Genomic DNA, 16233 nt, shown 5'->3' with positions numbered 1-16233 from the left:
ACAAAATTCAACAGCACTTCATGCTAAAAACTCTCAATAAATTTGGTATTCATGGAACATATCTCAAAATAATAAAAGCTATTTATGACAAACCCATAGCCAATATCATACTGAATAGGCAAAACCTGGAAGCATTCCCTTTGAAAACCGGCATAAGACAGGGATGCCCTCTCTCACCACTCCTATTCAACATAGTGTTGGAAGTTCTGGCTAGGGCAATCAGGCAAGAGAAAGAAATAAAGTGTATTCAGTTAGCAAAAGAAGAAGTCAAATTGTCCCTGTTTGCAGATGACATGATTGTATATTTAGAAAACCCCATCATCTCAGCCCAAAATCTCCTTAAGCTGATAAGCAACTTCAGCAAAGTCTCAGGATACAAAATCAATGTGCAAAAATCACAAGCATTCTTATAAACCAGTAACAGACAAATAGAGAGCCAAATCATGAATGAACTCCCATTCACAATTGCTTCAATGAGAATAAAATACCTAGGAATCCAACTTACAAGGGATGTAAAGGACCTCTTCAAGGAGAACTACAAACCACTGCTCAGTGAAATAAAAGAGGACACAAACAAATGGAAGAACATACCATGCTCATGGATAGGAAGAATCAATATTGTGAAAATGGTCATACTGCCCAAGGTAATTTATAGATTCAATGCCATCCCCATCAAGCTACCAATGACTTTCTTCACAGAATGGGAAAAAACTGCTTTAAAATTCATATGGAACCAAAAAAGAGCCTGCATTGCCAAGACAATCCTAAGTCAAAAGAACAAAGCTGGAGGCATCACGCTACCTGACTTCAAACTATACTACAAGGCTACAGTAACCAAAACAGCATGGTATTGGTACCAAAACAGATATAGACCAATGGAACAGAACAGAGCCCTCAGAAATAATACCACACATCTACAGCCATCTGATCTTTGACAAACCTGACAAAAACAAGAAATGGGGAAAGGATTCCCTATTTAATAAATGGTGCTGGGAAAATTGGCTAGCCATAAGTAGAAAGTTGAAACTGGATCCTTTCCTTACTCCTTATACGAAAATTAATTCAAGATGGATTAGAGACTTAAATGTTAGACCTAAAACCATAAAAACCCTAGAAGAAAATCTAAGTAATACCATTCAGGACATAGGCATGGGCAAAGACTTCATGTCTAAAACACCAAAAGCAACGGCAACAAAAGCCAAAATTGACAAATGGGATCTCATTAAACTAAAGAGCTTCTGCACAGCAAAAGAAACTACCATCAGAGTGAACAGGCAACCTACAGAATGGGAGAAAATTCTTGCAATCTACTCATCTGACAAAGGGCTAATATCCAGAACCTATAAAGAACTCAATCAAATTTACAAGGAAAAAAACAAACAACCCCATCAAAAAATGGGCAAAGGATATGAACAGACACTTCTCAAAAGAAGACATTCATATAGCCAACAGACACATGAAAAAATGCTCATCATCAATCGCCATCAGAGAAATGCAAATCAAAACCACAATGAGATACCATCTCACATCTGTTAGAATGGCAATCATTAAAAAATCAGGAAACAACAGGTGCTGGAGAGGATGTGGAGAAATAGGAACACTTTTACACTGTTGGTGGGATTGTAAACTAGTTCAACCATTGTGGAAAACAGAGTGGCGATTCCTCAAGGATCTAGAACTAGAAATACCATTTGACCCAGCCATCCAATTACTGGGGATATACCCAAAGGATTATAAGTCATGCTGCTATAAAGACACATGCACACGTATGTTTACTGTGGCACTATTCACAATAGCAAACACTTGGAATCAACCCAAATGTCCATCAGTGACAGACTGGATTAAGAAAATGTGACACATATACACCATGGAATACTAAGCAGCCATAAAAAAGGATGAGTTTGTGTCCTTTGTAGGGACATGGATGCAGCTGGAAACCATCATTCTCAGCAAACTATCGCAAGAACAGAAAACCAAATACCGTATGTTCTCACTCATAGGTGGGAATTGAACAATGAGATCACTTGGACACAGGAAGGGGATCATCACATACCGGGTCCTATTGTGGGGAGGGGTGCGGGGAGGGATAGCATTAGGAGATATATCTAATGTAAATGACGAGTTAATGGGTGCAGCACACCAAAATGGCACATGTATACATATGTAACAAACCTGCATGTTGTGCACATGTATTCTAGAACTTAAAGTATAATAATAAAAAAAAGAAATCTCTATGAAGAGATATGCTTTCCATTTTATAGATTTTTAAAGATCAAGACAAAAATAAATATTTTGTCATTAAAAAAAAAAAAATCTAAAGAGTTTCCTTAGGAGTGTGTCTAATAGAAAAAGATCTAGAAACACTGCTTTAAGCATTTATCTTTAATTTTTATTTTTTTGAGACAGAGTCTCACTGTGTTGTCCAGGCTGCAGGGGAGTGGTGCGACCTCGGCTCACTGCAACGTCCTTGTCCTGGGTTCAAGCAATTCTCATGCCTCAGCCTACCAAGTAGCTAGGATTACAGACATGCACCACCACGCCTGGGTAATTTTTGTATTTTTAGTAGAGACAAAGTTTCCCTGTGTTTCCCAGGCTGATCTCTTTGAGCTCAAGGAACCTGTCCGCCTTGGCCTCCCAAAGTGCTGGGATTACAAGTGTGAGCCACCACACCCAGCCTGTTTTAAGCATTTAAATCAGCCCTCCAACTGTGTTATCTCCCTGCTCACAGGTGATCTTTGGATAAGATGGTTTCCTGCTATAGAAACAATTTAAGAGGTAGTTTCATAAACTGTCTGGTCTATCAGATAGTCATATTCCTCATGACAAATTAACAAATTGGCATTCTGAGTTTAAATTAGCATTCTTTTGTATCTATAATTAATTAATTCTTTTTTGCCTGGTAAGTAGTTAGAACTAATCAGCATCCCAAGTCTGGTAAAGGATGGATTATGCCTAGGATCACCCTTCAGAGGTCTCAAGGCTGAAGGCCACTCCTTCAGAGCAGTGACCTCTCCCTAGAGGATGAATGCTACCCGTGTTGACAGGTCTCCCCAAAGGAGACACATCTTTGGTGTGATTATATCATTCACCAAATTAATACCAATTTATTTATGACTCCACTAGCCACAGATTTAAATATGGCCTTCTGAGCTTATGGATCTCTCTCATTTGGTAATATACAAGTTACAGCCAATTCCGTACCTAAAGTTCACCAATGCTCACAACTACAATGAATCAAATGGAAACATCCTCCATCATATATATGTGCAAAATTTCGTGTAAAAACTATGCTCTGGTTAGGGAAACCAAGACTTGTAATCTTTTAAATCATGTCATCGATTGTAAGTGCCATGCAAATACATATTCTGGTTTGTTGTTAGCAATTGGAAAGGCAAAATAAAGCTCCACCAAGGTGCTTTTCTGGTGAGAGCTCATGGCTCCTCAGGGGTGCAGTGTGCTGCGCAGTGGAATCACTTAGCACTCGCAAAAGGTGCACACGTGCCTGGAGCCCACTCTGGGAGAGCCAGTGGGTTATTACTTTTTAAAACATAAACCTCCCCAAGTGAATATGTTGTGCACTACCAACAGAGAAACTGATGTCAGATAAGAAGCAGATGACTAAACGTGAATTCTTCCAGATCCAGAAGAAAGAAACAGTTCAGGTGGAGAGAAGAGCTGAGAATGAATAATGAATGAATAATGAATGAATAATGGCTGATGCTAATAAGCATGAGCTTCCTCCACAGGAATGCTAAAAATGTGAGACCTGGTGTAATTTTTTAAACCAAAAGAAAGTCATCCTTCCGCTAAATCAGGAGGGCTGCTGTACTGAATAGGGAAGAGAGATGAGCAACTCAGTTAAGAGAACCAGAACGTCAACTCAGATGAAGCTGAGGTGCTGTGGGACAAAAAGGGAGGGAAGCGAAGGCAGAATAGGATCAAAGGGCTCAAAGAAAGACAGCTGAGGCCCAGGCTCAGGTGCCCTGCGTGTGCAGGGCAGGTGGAATTTCAGAAGACCCACAGCAACTGAACTAAGAACAGGGGTGGGAATGGGATGGAAGACAGTATGGACATAATATGACATCAAAGATTATACTCTTGGGATGACAGGTTTTCCTGTAACTTCTACACGAATATTTTTAAAAACACACTCTTTTGGAATTATGGCATTTATACATATAGTGTATGTATACATTTTGTTCTGAAAGCTAATAGCAAATATTCCATAGCTTCAATAATAAATGAAAAATCACAAGCATCAAGTGAGAACTAGTTAAATGAGTATTCTGATGTGACATATCATTCTCTTGTTCCTTTGTTTGCTGAGTATGATAGCATTGGGTTAGCAAATCTAATAAACTTTGGATTAATGAGGGGATCACACTTCAGAGCCTGCAAGAATGTGCCCGGGCAGAGCCTTCAGTAATAATAAATGTTGCATTTAAATGATCATGGACCAAATTTAGATTTAAATGTAAAATAATATCTTCCATAATATTTGCATAAATTAAATTTTGCATTAATAGTTAATGCAGATAAAATATCCACATAATTAGTTGTGTTTTTCCAGGCTTCCCCTTCATTTTCACCTCCACATCACCATTGGACATAAGCCCAAAGGAGAACATCATCACTCAGTCAGAATTTTCTCTCCCTTTAAAAAAATTTTTCCATATCCAAACCTGGGCCACATTTATTTTTCTATTTTCCAATCCAATTTTTAAAGTAAATTTTTGTCGAAGTAAAACATATGAACAGAAAAGTACATGTATCTTAAGTGTCTGGCTCGATAAATCTTTAAGTGAATAAATCCACATAAACAACACCCAGATCGAGAAAGAGAGCATGACCCCAGAATTTTCTCCTGCTTGACAGCAAATGCCATACTGGAACCTTCACTGGCCCTAATGACAGTGTCTTCTTCTACACACTCCAGTAACACCAGGAATTAGAACATCTGTGGGTATGCTCCTACGTAGGGTGAGTTTCCTGGTTAAAGAACACCCTTCCTCAGTCTTAACAGTAGCTCCAAAATGGCTGCATGGGCTACTCTCTGTCCGAGGAGGTGGTCACAGCACCACATTCTAAGCAGCATTCACGTGTATATTTCAAGGGGAAAAAATTCTGCAGCCCCGTGATTTATCAACTTGGGAGTTAATTATTGCTTACTACATCAACAACTGCTCTTAATACTTCTGGTATTGGAGGAGATGCCAGTAAGAGGTGGGGCAGTGAGGACATGTGAGCGCCAGCACAACCCGGGTGGCAAAAGCCCTGCAGAGGCTCTGGCAACACTGTGGGGAAACACTGCTGATGAGCTCGTCAAGACCTTTCCCAGCCCTTCTACCTGGCTACCTCCCACTACGAAGGCTGAACATCCATCCACACATTGACTTTCCCGGGCTCTCCTGTGACGGGAAACGGTGATGCAACAAGATGTGAACGAAGTCAGCCTCAGGAAGGAATGGTCTCTGTGCTAAGTAGCTTTTAATGTCCTAATAAAAAGTAGTAGATACGGTTAGTGGGATATTTCTACTTTGTTACTTATTCTGCTTGCCTTGAACGTAGATGAAATGGCTGGATCTGCAGCAGCCTCCTTATGAGGGTGACAGCAAAGCCAATGGGCTCCTGCAGACATCAGCCCTGATTTTATTAATTTGCCACACCAAAGCCAGCAGCCCCCATGTCTGGACTTCCTTTAATGTGAAGTAAAGAAATTCCCATTTGTTTCATCCTCTGTAGTCTGGTTTTCTGTTTCTTGGAGCCAAATATAAGGCTGACTCATATATTTGGGACAGCCCAACTGAGTCAGTAAACACAGCCTTACCTATGCCATAGGATAAGCTTCTGTTATATGGAGTTTGCTCAGTGAGTTTGGTGTGAAGCAAATGAATAAATTGAGACCACCTACAAAAGCTATGCACGCGGCATACCTTAAATAAATGTGGCAAACTAGTCAGAGAAGGAATTCAGACCGACCTGAGAAAAATTAACTGTTTTATGAAGGCAATAATGCCAAGAGAAACTTAAGGGGAGAGGTGAATGGAGTGTTGTATGGAACCAACTAGAGGAGACTTCTTGCAAGTAGAACTTGAGCAAAACGTTGAAAGGTAGGAGTGAGGCTGCCCTGTGTATGAAGGTCTGCAAGCTGACAAGAGGCAAATCCAGCTGAAACGGGGAAGACATCCTGGAGTGTACCTGGTGGAACAAGCAAGAAAGAGCCAGAGAAAGAGAAGACACATTCTTTCCCTCGGGGAGCTATTATATGGTTAAAGAGACTTACGTATCACCAAAGGAAGGCATCAAAGCAGATTTTGCTCAGTTGCCATTCTTTGATTGTAGTGGTGTGAATGGTGACTCCCTTCTTCCACCAAAAATTATGCCCACTTGGGACCTGTGAATGTGACCTTACTTGGAAAAAATTATACCTTTGCAAATGTAACTAAGTTTATGATTTTGAGATAGGATCATCACAGGTTACAGTGGACCCGAAATCCAATGACAAATGTCCTTCTAAGAAGAGAAAACACAATGCAGAAGGCCACGTGAAGATACAGACAGAGGTTGCAGTGATGCAGCCACAAGTCACAGATCACCCAGCATCACCAGAAGCTGGAAGAGAGAAGGGAAGATCCTCCCATAGAGCCTCCAGAGGGAACATGGCCCTGCCGACACCCTGATTTTGGACTTCTGGGCTTTGGAACCGTGACAGAGCAAATGTCACATTGTAAGTCACCAAGTTTGTAGTAATGTGTTACAGGAACCCTAGGGAACAAATACTCTGAGGCATGCAGCACGCAGCACGCATCACTGCTGAGGGAGCAGGAGGGAAATGCCAGAAGGCATGACACCTAAGGAAGGGTGGAAAGGAGAGAACGGGGTGCTTGGAGCTGAGTGAAGAGAGGAATGAAGCATCTGGGAGGAACATGATGACTGACCTGAGGTTTCCATGTTGGATAATGGTGTAGATTGTCTCATTCGTTAAATGAATGATTTTCCCTTAGCAGAAGGCCATGTTGTTTAAGAAAGTTTCTTCTTCTCTTTAAGGCAAACTGAGCTTGCCTCTTGGGGCTCAGTTCCATGCAGTTTCGACATGAATGTGACTTGAAGGTGAGAGTTGGGAACAGGTGAACTTCTAGAGTCTGTACAAAAGTTACTTTCCTACATAAATATCTTAGTGCCAGATATTTCAAATCGCTTTAACTGACTTTTGCCCTGCACAGAGGCCTGAGGTATATGCAAGCGTGATGGCGTTGGCTATTTCTGAATTTCCTCTACAGTTTTTTTTTTCTTTTTAATTCATGATGGTATTTGTTTAAAGTTGAGCTATTAATAACTTAATATTAAATTGGCCTCAAAAATTAGTCAAAAGAAAACCAACCTGGACCAGGCGGTGAGGGACAACGAGGGGCTCGGGCCTTGGGGCTTGGGCAAAAGCTTTGACCACGTGGCTCCGTCCTTCACCCTGGGAAAGGTGGGGCTGAGTCAGTCGTCCCAAATTCCAGTTCCAACATCGTTCACTGAAGGCTTTGAGACTGGTCTAGAGGACTCTATAATACCAACTTCTAAGAGATTTTAAAGGATTTCAAAATTCATGAATATAATCCATCCAAAAATTCTTGAAAAATTGTAATACCAGTGGCCTTTATCCCAATTGCCGAGGCCGTAATTCTGAACTTTCTGATTACGTGAACTTATTCTCAGAAATCTCCAATTCTTTATTATCCATTCTTCCTTTCCAACCTCCTATGGCCTGGCTGCACTCTAAACTTCACAGTGACCTAGCTCTCCAGGCCCTGCCATTTTCTGCTAATCTATCAACCTATTTGATGGGAACTCACCACACATGGTCTGAATTTATGTCCCACCAAACCCCTGGTGACCACCTGTACTGTGCCCAGCCAGTCATGAATCACTGATGGATTCCATTATCTTATCCATTCTGCTCAGAGCACAATTCCAGAGGATTCCCCTGGATGTTAAGACTGAGCCGCTCCAGCCTCATGGTCTCCAATCTCAGCATGCTTTCAGCAGCACCAGCAAGTCACTAAGTACAGACTTGCTCTCACTTCCGTCTCCCTCTGAGACCATCTCAGACCCTCTCCAGTCTCCCCTGTCTCAGTCCTTGCCTTTGTGCCTTGAGACAGTTGTGCTTTCTACTTCTAGAAGACTGAGGCCATCCTTTAGACCCTGAAGGTTTTGCCAATGGCTCCAATTACATTTGTAGCCATGTCCATACCAGTTTCTCCAGTCCACTGTGCCCTCCTGTTCAAGGACAACCTCCCCACCTTGACCCAACACCCTCCGCAGAAACTCCCTCTGGAGCCTCACTACAGCTCCATCCCTTCCCTCCCTCCCATTGATTTGGCCACTGAAGGGGATGCTTGCATTTCTCCAGATTCCACTCCATGCCTTCCCTCTTCATCTCTATCAAGTTTCTTGAAAGAGAAGTCAGTTCCAATTTCAAGTGTGCACCATATTTCCTCAGGGAAGCTTTGCAGAACCCTGAAGTCTATCCCACAAAAACCCAGTGAGTCAGCATCCCAGGACCCAGCACAGGAACCTGCTTTTAACAAATGGCTTATGTGCTCCTTGTGTTGCCCGCCTGCTGATGATGTGGTCTATGCTCCTTCTTCCCTTTCCACCCTTTAACTCACTGCCCACCAGGATTCCTTTATATGCACGATGAAGTCAATGACAGCCTTCCAATTGCCAAATCCCAGGAGCATTTTTAAGCCTTTATATACATTGTTCCTGTGTTTCTTGGAGACTTTTGACATTTCTAATTCCTCCCTCCTATTTGGTGATCTCTTTCCATACTGCACTTTGAGATCTTCTTTCACTGACGATTCCTTGTGACTCTTCTGCTCCTCTAGCTCCACACACCTTGAAACCCTCTAGGATTGCACCTTTATTCTCACAAGATTTCATCTAAGTGACCGTGTTGGCCCCCATGGTTGATACAATCCCCCATAGTGTAATGTCCCCCAAATCTGTGTCTCCAGCCCAGATCCCATTCCTTCCACACCACTCATCAACAATCAGTAAGCTCTCACAGTTTTGTTCACAAAATATCTCTTGAATCTGTGTCTTCCCTTCTTCTTTCCTGCTTCTCCTACTCTTGTTAATCAATCAACTTTGGATTCTCACAAAAAAAAACTCTTATTGCCCTTGGGCTGTCCCTACTCAAATCTATCTGCCCTTGGGCTGTCGCTGTACAAATGAATCTGCCCCTGGGCTAACCCTGCACAAATCCAGCTGTCCCTGGGCTGTCCCTGTACAAATCCATCTGCCTCTAGGTTGTCCATGTACAAATCCATCTATCCCTGGGGGCTGTCTCTGCAGAAATCTACCTGCCCCTTGGCTGTCCCTACACAAATCCATCTGCCAGAAGTCACCAAAATGCAGCAAATGAGCGTAAGACCACCTGCCTCAGTCAGGACAGGTGGGCAATGCCGTGGCAATGAGCAGCTCCCAGATCTCAGCATCTTCACACAAAAAATGTCCATGTCTCCTTCAACTTTGAAGTCTACCATGGATTCCAGCAGAGGGTAGGGAGAGCGCTGCTCAACAAAGGCACCTTGGAGATCCAGGCTGACATGGTCTTCATCTCAATGCAGGTGTCCACAATCACTGTCAGAGGAGAGACGATGATGCAGTGGCTCCTTCGGGAGGTGTCACACATCACTGCTGCTCACGTTTCACTGGAAATCAAGTCACCTTAGTGCAATGAGGCTAGAAAGCACAATCCTATCATGTGTCCAAACCCCCAGCACCCACAACTAGCAGTCCTCTGCCTCGAATTCTCCAGCAATTCTCCACTGCCTTCAGGTCAGGCCCTCCAACTACCCTATGCATAATGAAGACCAAGGATGTGTGTTTAAAATACAACATTCCAGAACTCCCCGCAGAAAATTCTGATGAGTTTGAGATATAGTACAAGAATATGCATTGCAATTAACCTCCAAGGGGATTATGTTACTGGTAGCCCATGAGCCACACTTTAAGAAGCTACAAGGTCAAGTACAGTGTGAACTTCTTAAAATAGTATAGTATGTCCTTGACACTGGGACTCAGGCTTTCTCTAGAAGTCCATATTTAGGCTCACCCCTACCCTGCAGCCACCTTGCTTCTGAGGTGAGGTTACTCATGAGTCTGGCCTCGAGGCTTTGCCCTCCTTCTTGCTCCCGCTCCCACCTTTCCCTGACTGCAGGACTTAGTACAGGAGGCACTGAAAGACGAAAGTTTTCTAGTTCCCAGTCCAGCCCAAGCTGCAAAAGGTGGCCCCTCTCATGCACTCTACCACACCACGTGTATCTTGTTTTTCAGTTGACCACTAATAATTGTGCACATTTATGTGTTCCATGTGGTGTTTGATCTACGTATACGTTGTGCTGGGCATGTTCCACGGCCTGGCTGGGGGCTGGATTGCCGACTGGAGAGGAAAGCTCCTTCAACAGAATTTGCCACTAAGACATTGCAAGGATTTTTCCACTCCCAAGCACAGGGCAAGGTACACAGAAGGTGTTCCATGAATTATCATGGAGTGAATGGGTGAGAATGAATGTATGAATGAATGAATGAACATCTATTCCAGCTCTATGCTACTACTGCTTTTTGTGTGTTTGTTTTCGAGGCAGGGTCTCAGTCTGCCACCCAGGCTGGAGGACAGTGGTGCCATCATGCAATCATGGCTCACTGCAGCCTCAACATCCCAGGCTCAAGTCATCCTCCCACCTCAGCCTCCTGAGTAGCTAGGACTATAGGCACAGGCTATTATGCCCTGCTAAGTTTTAAAGTGTTTTTATACAGGTGGGCTTTTGTCACGTTGCCCAGGCTCATCTTGCACTCCTGGGCTTAAGCAATCCACCCACCTTGGCCTCCCAAGGTTCTGGGATTACAGGCATAAGCCACTGCACCCAGCCACTACTGCATTCTTTACCCTGCCTATTCTACTGCTCCTAAGGGAAGCATCGTGAATGGCAGGGTTAAGCCCTGGAAGCAGCAGGGGTCTAGAAGCATTCACTGCAGCTCAACCTCCTGCTCCCTGGAGAGGGGGCCTCTGGGCCCAGCTGGGCGCAGCCTGAGTGCCCAACTTCTCAAAGAGGTCTCTGTGCAGCTTCTGCCTGCACTGACTAGAACGTTTGCTTTGAATCCAACCCAAACCGCAGCCCTGGCCTCACCCTGGCCCTGCTGCCATTCCCTCTCCTGCCTTCAGGCATAAGCCAGAAATAGCAGCTGGCAGAGCAAAGAGGGAGCAAGTAAAAGCTTAATATTGTTTCCTTGCCCTTCAGACAGCTAAAAAAAAAAAAGGACCAAGATAAATAGAGATTTCTGGATTTTGCTCCCTGGATACCTGCAACTGGAGACAAATCTTTTGGGTTCTTACAGGAGCTCAAAAAGTGGCTCATGGAGCTGTACTTCCTCATTCACTAGTTTTCCTGGACTCCCTTTCATACTTATAGAAATATGTTTAACTTGGCTGTATCGTTTGTATGTAGCCCTTCTTAATTCCTGTTTGAAATGAAATGAAGACGAAATTTTTTAAAATAATGACTACTCTAATTTACGGATTCAGTATAGGCCCCAACCTTCAGATTACATTGTCTGTGGCATCTAATTCCACGAGTACTAGTTAATAACAATAATAAAATAATTGCAATAACAATAGTAGCAACAGCAACAACATAGGTGAGGTAGATGCAGCTTTTACTGTGAGCCAGGCACTGTTTCCAGCGCTGCATATTTATTCATTCATTTACCAGGTTTAACTCCCATCTTAAAGATGAAGATATGAGGATAAAGGTGTGAGGTGACCTCCCCGGGGATCTCCAGAGAACTGCACAGCCTGACTCCAGAGTTCCCAGCTCAGCCACCCACTCACTTGCCTCAGATGAGGGAATTACACACTTAATTTTTAGAAATTTTGTTGTCATTTTAGGTATTTCGTTGTTGTTCACATTTCCTCAACTCACTAGAAGACAACTCCTTTGATACACTAATCACTCAAGTAATCGGATCACTCCATTGTAAACAACAACTGTATTGTTAGTGAGGAAACAGTGGAGACATTTATTCGCATGGATCTAGAGTTCTGTGTTGCCTTGCGTTCTGATACCCCAAAGGTGGACTAACTGGTGAGGGGAAGTTTTTGGATCCGGCATTTGGTTATCATCAAAATGCATCCATCGACAAGGCTGTTATCATTTTGTGTGTCTAGTTATCCATTTGAGAAATGAACATTAAAAAATTGTTTTGTACCTGCAAGAGGAACTATGATATACAGCTTACCCACTATGGAAGACTGGAGGAGACAGAAAATAAATAAATTCCTTAGTAAGAAAACGAAAATATAAGTGCAAAATAGCATCTACTGAGGATTTAAATAATACGTGCTGAGAATTTAAATAGCACCTACTGAGAATTTAAATAATACCTCCTGAGAATTTTCTAAATGCACGCACGGACACACACACATAGTTTAAAAGCTTTTAACTAAGAGGCCATTAGGCAAGTATGGCTCCAGGGTTTTTAGTTCCTGGTAAGGAAACTGTAGCCAATTGTAAACAGCAAAACCAAACTGGGGACTTGACCAATCTGAAACCACCAGCTAACTCCTATCTAGGATCTTCACTGTAACCAATTATATGCATTTTATTTCTTTTCAATTAAAAACATTTTAAATCAATATAATAATTGTACAGGTTTGTGGGGCAAATAGTGATGTTTTGATACATATCATGTATAGCGATAAGATAAGGGTAATCAGCATATCCATCAACTCAAACATTGATCATTTCTTTGTGTTAGGAACATCCAATACATTCCTTCTAGTTATTTGAAAGTATATATTATTGTTAACTCTAGTCATCCTACAGTGTTATAGAACACTAGAACTCACTCCTCCTATCCAGCTGTAATTTTGTATCTTCTTTGTCTTAGTTGTGAGTTCAGCCTATAAAAGGCTCACAATCCACACTGCTGGAGTGACACTCTTAACCTCTTCTGGTTCTGCGTGCTGCCTGATTCATGAATCCTTTGATGCTCAGATAAACTCTGTTAAATTTATTCTGTCTAAAGTTTTTCTTTTAACAATATATAAAAACATTTCCCCATATGGGGAAACTAAAGGAGGGCTTTCAAGTCAGCCAGTGCTGGTAGACACAGGGTAGGGTGTTGTCCACCACCCTGCCCCACCCCTGCAGAGGAGGGGACTTCCTAAGCAGGGTTGGGTTCCTGCAGAGATATCTTGCTGCAGAAGGCCTCTGGAAAGAGTGTCGCTAGACTTGGAGGAAGCTAAGAAAGGATTATTTTAAACTAGCATCACCATATAAAATTTCTCATACGTCTATACAATTTGCTACTACAGTCAGCCCTCTGAATTCATGGGTTCCATATCTGTGGATTCAACCAACTGCAGATCAAAAATATGTTTTAAAAGATGTATGTTGAGTCTGTACTGAACATGTACAGACTTCTTGTCATAGTTCCCTAAACAATACAGTATGCCAACTACTTACATGGCATTTACATTGTATTTGATATTATAAGCAGCCTAGAGATGACTTAATGTATCCAGGAGGATGTGCACAGGCTGTATGCAAAAATTACACCATTTTATATCAGGGACTTGAGCATCACAGATTTTGGTATCTGTGAGGTGAGGGGTCTGGTAACCAATTTCCTTTGGATAGTAAGAGATGATTATATTTAAAAATTAAGTCACTTGTAATGTAGAGACACCAGAGCTTAGGAGATGTTAAACACTCCTAAGTTTTGAACATTAGAGAGGAATTTCTCTCTCCAACAAGAAGATATGCGAGATAAAAGAAAATAACAGGATGGTTGTTCCTTGAAGGTTCATGCTACGTTTTTAAAAATAAAGCCAGGAACTAATATATTTCATGTATATTTGGAAGAAATAGATTTAAATGCTCCAAAACATTTTGAAGGCTTAAAAATTAACACAAAGGTTTACAGGTAATGACTCATTACAATATTAATACAGTATATAAGTATTAAAATAAACGCCCCAAAATTAGCAATGGCCAATAAGGAATGTGCTATTTAATTTTGAGAAAAGCGAAGCTAGTATTGACTCACTCTTTAATAATAACACTGTTGTTTCTAAATTTATTCCTGCTTTATTTCAAAGAACTTGCACTGGGGTGTGATCAGGTGTTTGGGTACCTGTTGCAATGTGGTCATTATAAGGGAATAATTATAAATAGATAATGAACAAAACCACTATCCCTTTGTAAACCACTTTGCCTCGGAGGACAAATAAAACAGATTAAAAGAGGAAGAGAAGGCAAACCAATTTAGAGTGATATACTAATATGTCAAATAATTGGCTTAGAGAAGCAAGAACAGATAGCATTTAAAAGCAGGCTCTGGACTCTGTCCTTTGAAGCTGGCCTTGAGGCTCCGTTCTTCCTTAGACAAAATCTTTCTTCCTGCTATGAAATAAGGTTCATGATGTTAGTCTAAGAGGCTAACGGGGCCAGTTCTTTATATAAGAGCTTTGGATATTTTTCTTTCATAATTTTATATCCTTTCTTTTGGATGAATGTTTCCCAAATATAGAAAAGCCCACCCACCTGGTGAAGTTTTATTTATTTGGTCATTGGTTCATCAAACATTTTATTGAGGACAAGACACACAAGTCCCCTGCTCTCATCAAGATTTATGTATTGGTTGGGGACAATAACAACAAACGCATAAACTCATTAATTAAGTCAATAATTAATTACAGACTGCAGTGTGCAAGGAAGGTGCTGTAGAGAGGGCCACACAAGAGTTCTTGGCTACTTACAAACAGGGACATTTCAGCAAAAGACTGTTTGTTGTTTCAAAAACTAGAAAGCATCTGGGGTTTTCTCTCGAATGGTACTTGAGCTTCTCAGCTTCCTTTACTTTCAAAGGTTGACCTGGTACTCATCTGCCCAACATCCCCCAAACCTTGGGGTCCTACGAGCTGCCTCTGGCCCTCTCTCATTCTCCACATCTGATTGGTTGGGGTATTTAGATATTTCAATGTGTGTGACTCACATACTGAATACCTCTTACCACTTCTATCACTAATGCCCAGGTCCAAGCCACCATCACCTCTCGTCTGGATTTGCAGTGGCCTCTAAACTGCCTTTGACGCCCTGTCCTTGTCTCCATCTGTTTCTTCCCAGCACTGTAACCAGTGCCAGATTGGATGAAAGTCAGATCTTGTTGATCCTGGCCAAGGTCATTCGCATGCAAACAGAAAAGGCATGGACTCTGGGGTCTTCCTCTGCCAACCCCATGAGCATATTCACTTCTCTCCTCCTGTAATGTCACACAGGACTTTGTTACTAACAAGGACGGAGTGTAGGAGAAAGAAGGAAAGGATAGGATGAAAAAGGGAAAAACAATAGCCAAAATCTGCTAAAACTCACTCAAAAAGAAGAGACTGGAACTTTCCTTGTTATAGAATACTGACCCAAACAGATCCATATCCATTCAACATAGATTAGCTAAATGCCCCCAGGATTTTCTCATAATCCTTCTCAAATCAACACAGAGCAAAAGTCAGTGCCCTTAACACTGCCTCCCAAGCTATTTGTGGTCCGCTCATGTCCACCCCTCCAATCTCAAAGCTGGCTTGCTTTTTCTTGTACTGCACACTGGTTTTCTTGTGCTTCGTACCTAGAGTTCTCTTAACCCAAATATCTGCATCCTTCAGTTCTCGGCTCAAATGACACTTTTGCATCTCCTCTCCAGCTCTGTATAGCATTTCCTGCTTTACTTTTCCTCCTATACAATTAACACACTCTGCCATGTTATATTTTTCATGTTTGCCTATTGTCTCATCTTCCCCCAATTAGAATGTGTCATGAGAACAGAGTTTTTGTCATATGTGTGTATAGCTTTCCCCAACTTCTTGAAAAAGCGCCTGGGGGCATTTAGCTAATCTATGTTGAATGGATATTTTTGAATGGATATGGATCTGTTTGGGTCAGTATTCTATAACAAGGAAAGTTCCAGTCTCCTCTTTTTGAGTGAGTTTTAGCAGATTTTGGCTATTTTTTTTTTCTTTTTTCATCCTATCCTTTCCTTCTTTCTCCTATGCTCCATCCCTGTTGGTGACAAAGTCCTGTGTGACATTACAGGAGGAGAGAAGTGAATATGCTCATGGGGTTGGCAGAGGAAGACCCCAGAGTCCATGCCTTTTCTGTTTGCATGCGAACGGCCTTGGCCAGG

General features: G+C 42.0%; 1 protein-coding gene across 7 annotated transcripts in view; it reads right to left on the bottom strand.

The window, feature by feature from the left end:
• ADCY2 (adenylate cyclase 2) overlaps positions 1-16233 on the bottom strand; it is a 424606-nt gene that overhangs the window by 213727 nt on the left and 194646 nt on the right. The gene's annotated exons all lie outside the window — the stretch shown is intronic.

This window comes from Papio anubis, chromosome 5, assembly GCF_008728515.1.
Source record: "Papio anubis isolate 15944 chromosome 5, Panubis1.0, whole genome shotgun sequence".
NCBI classification, from domain to species: domain Eukaryota; kingdom Metazoa; phylum Chordata; class Mammalia; order Primates; family Cercopithecidae; genus Papio; species Papio anubis.
This window is presented reverse-complemented; position numbering and strand designations above follow the sequence as displayed.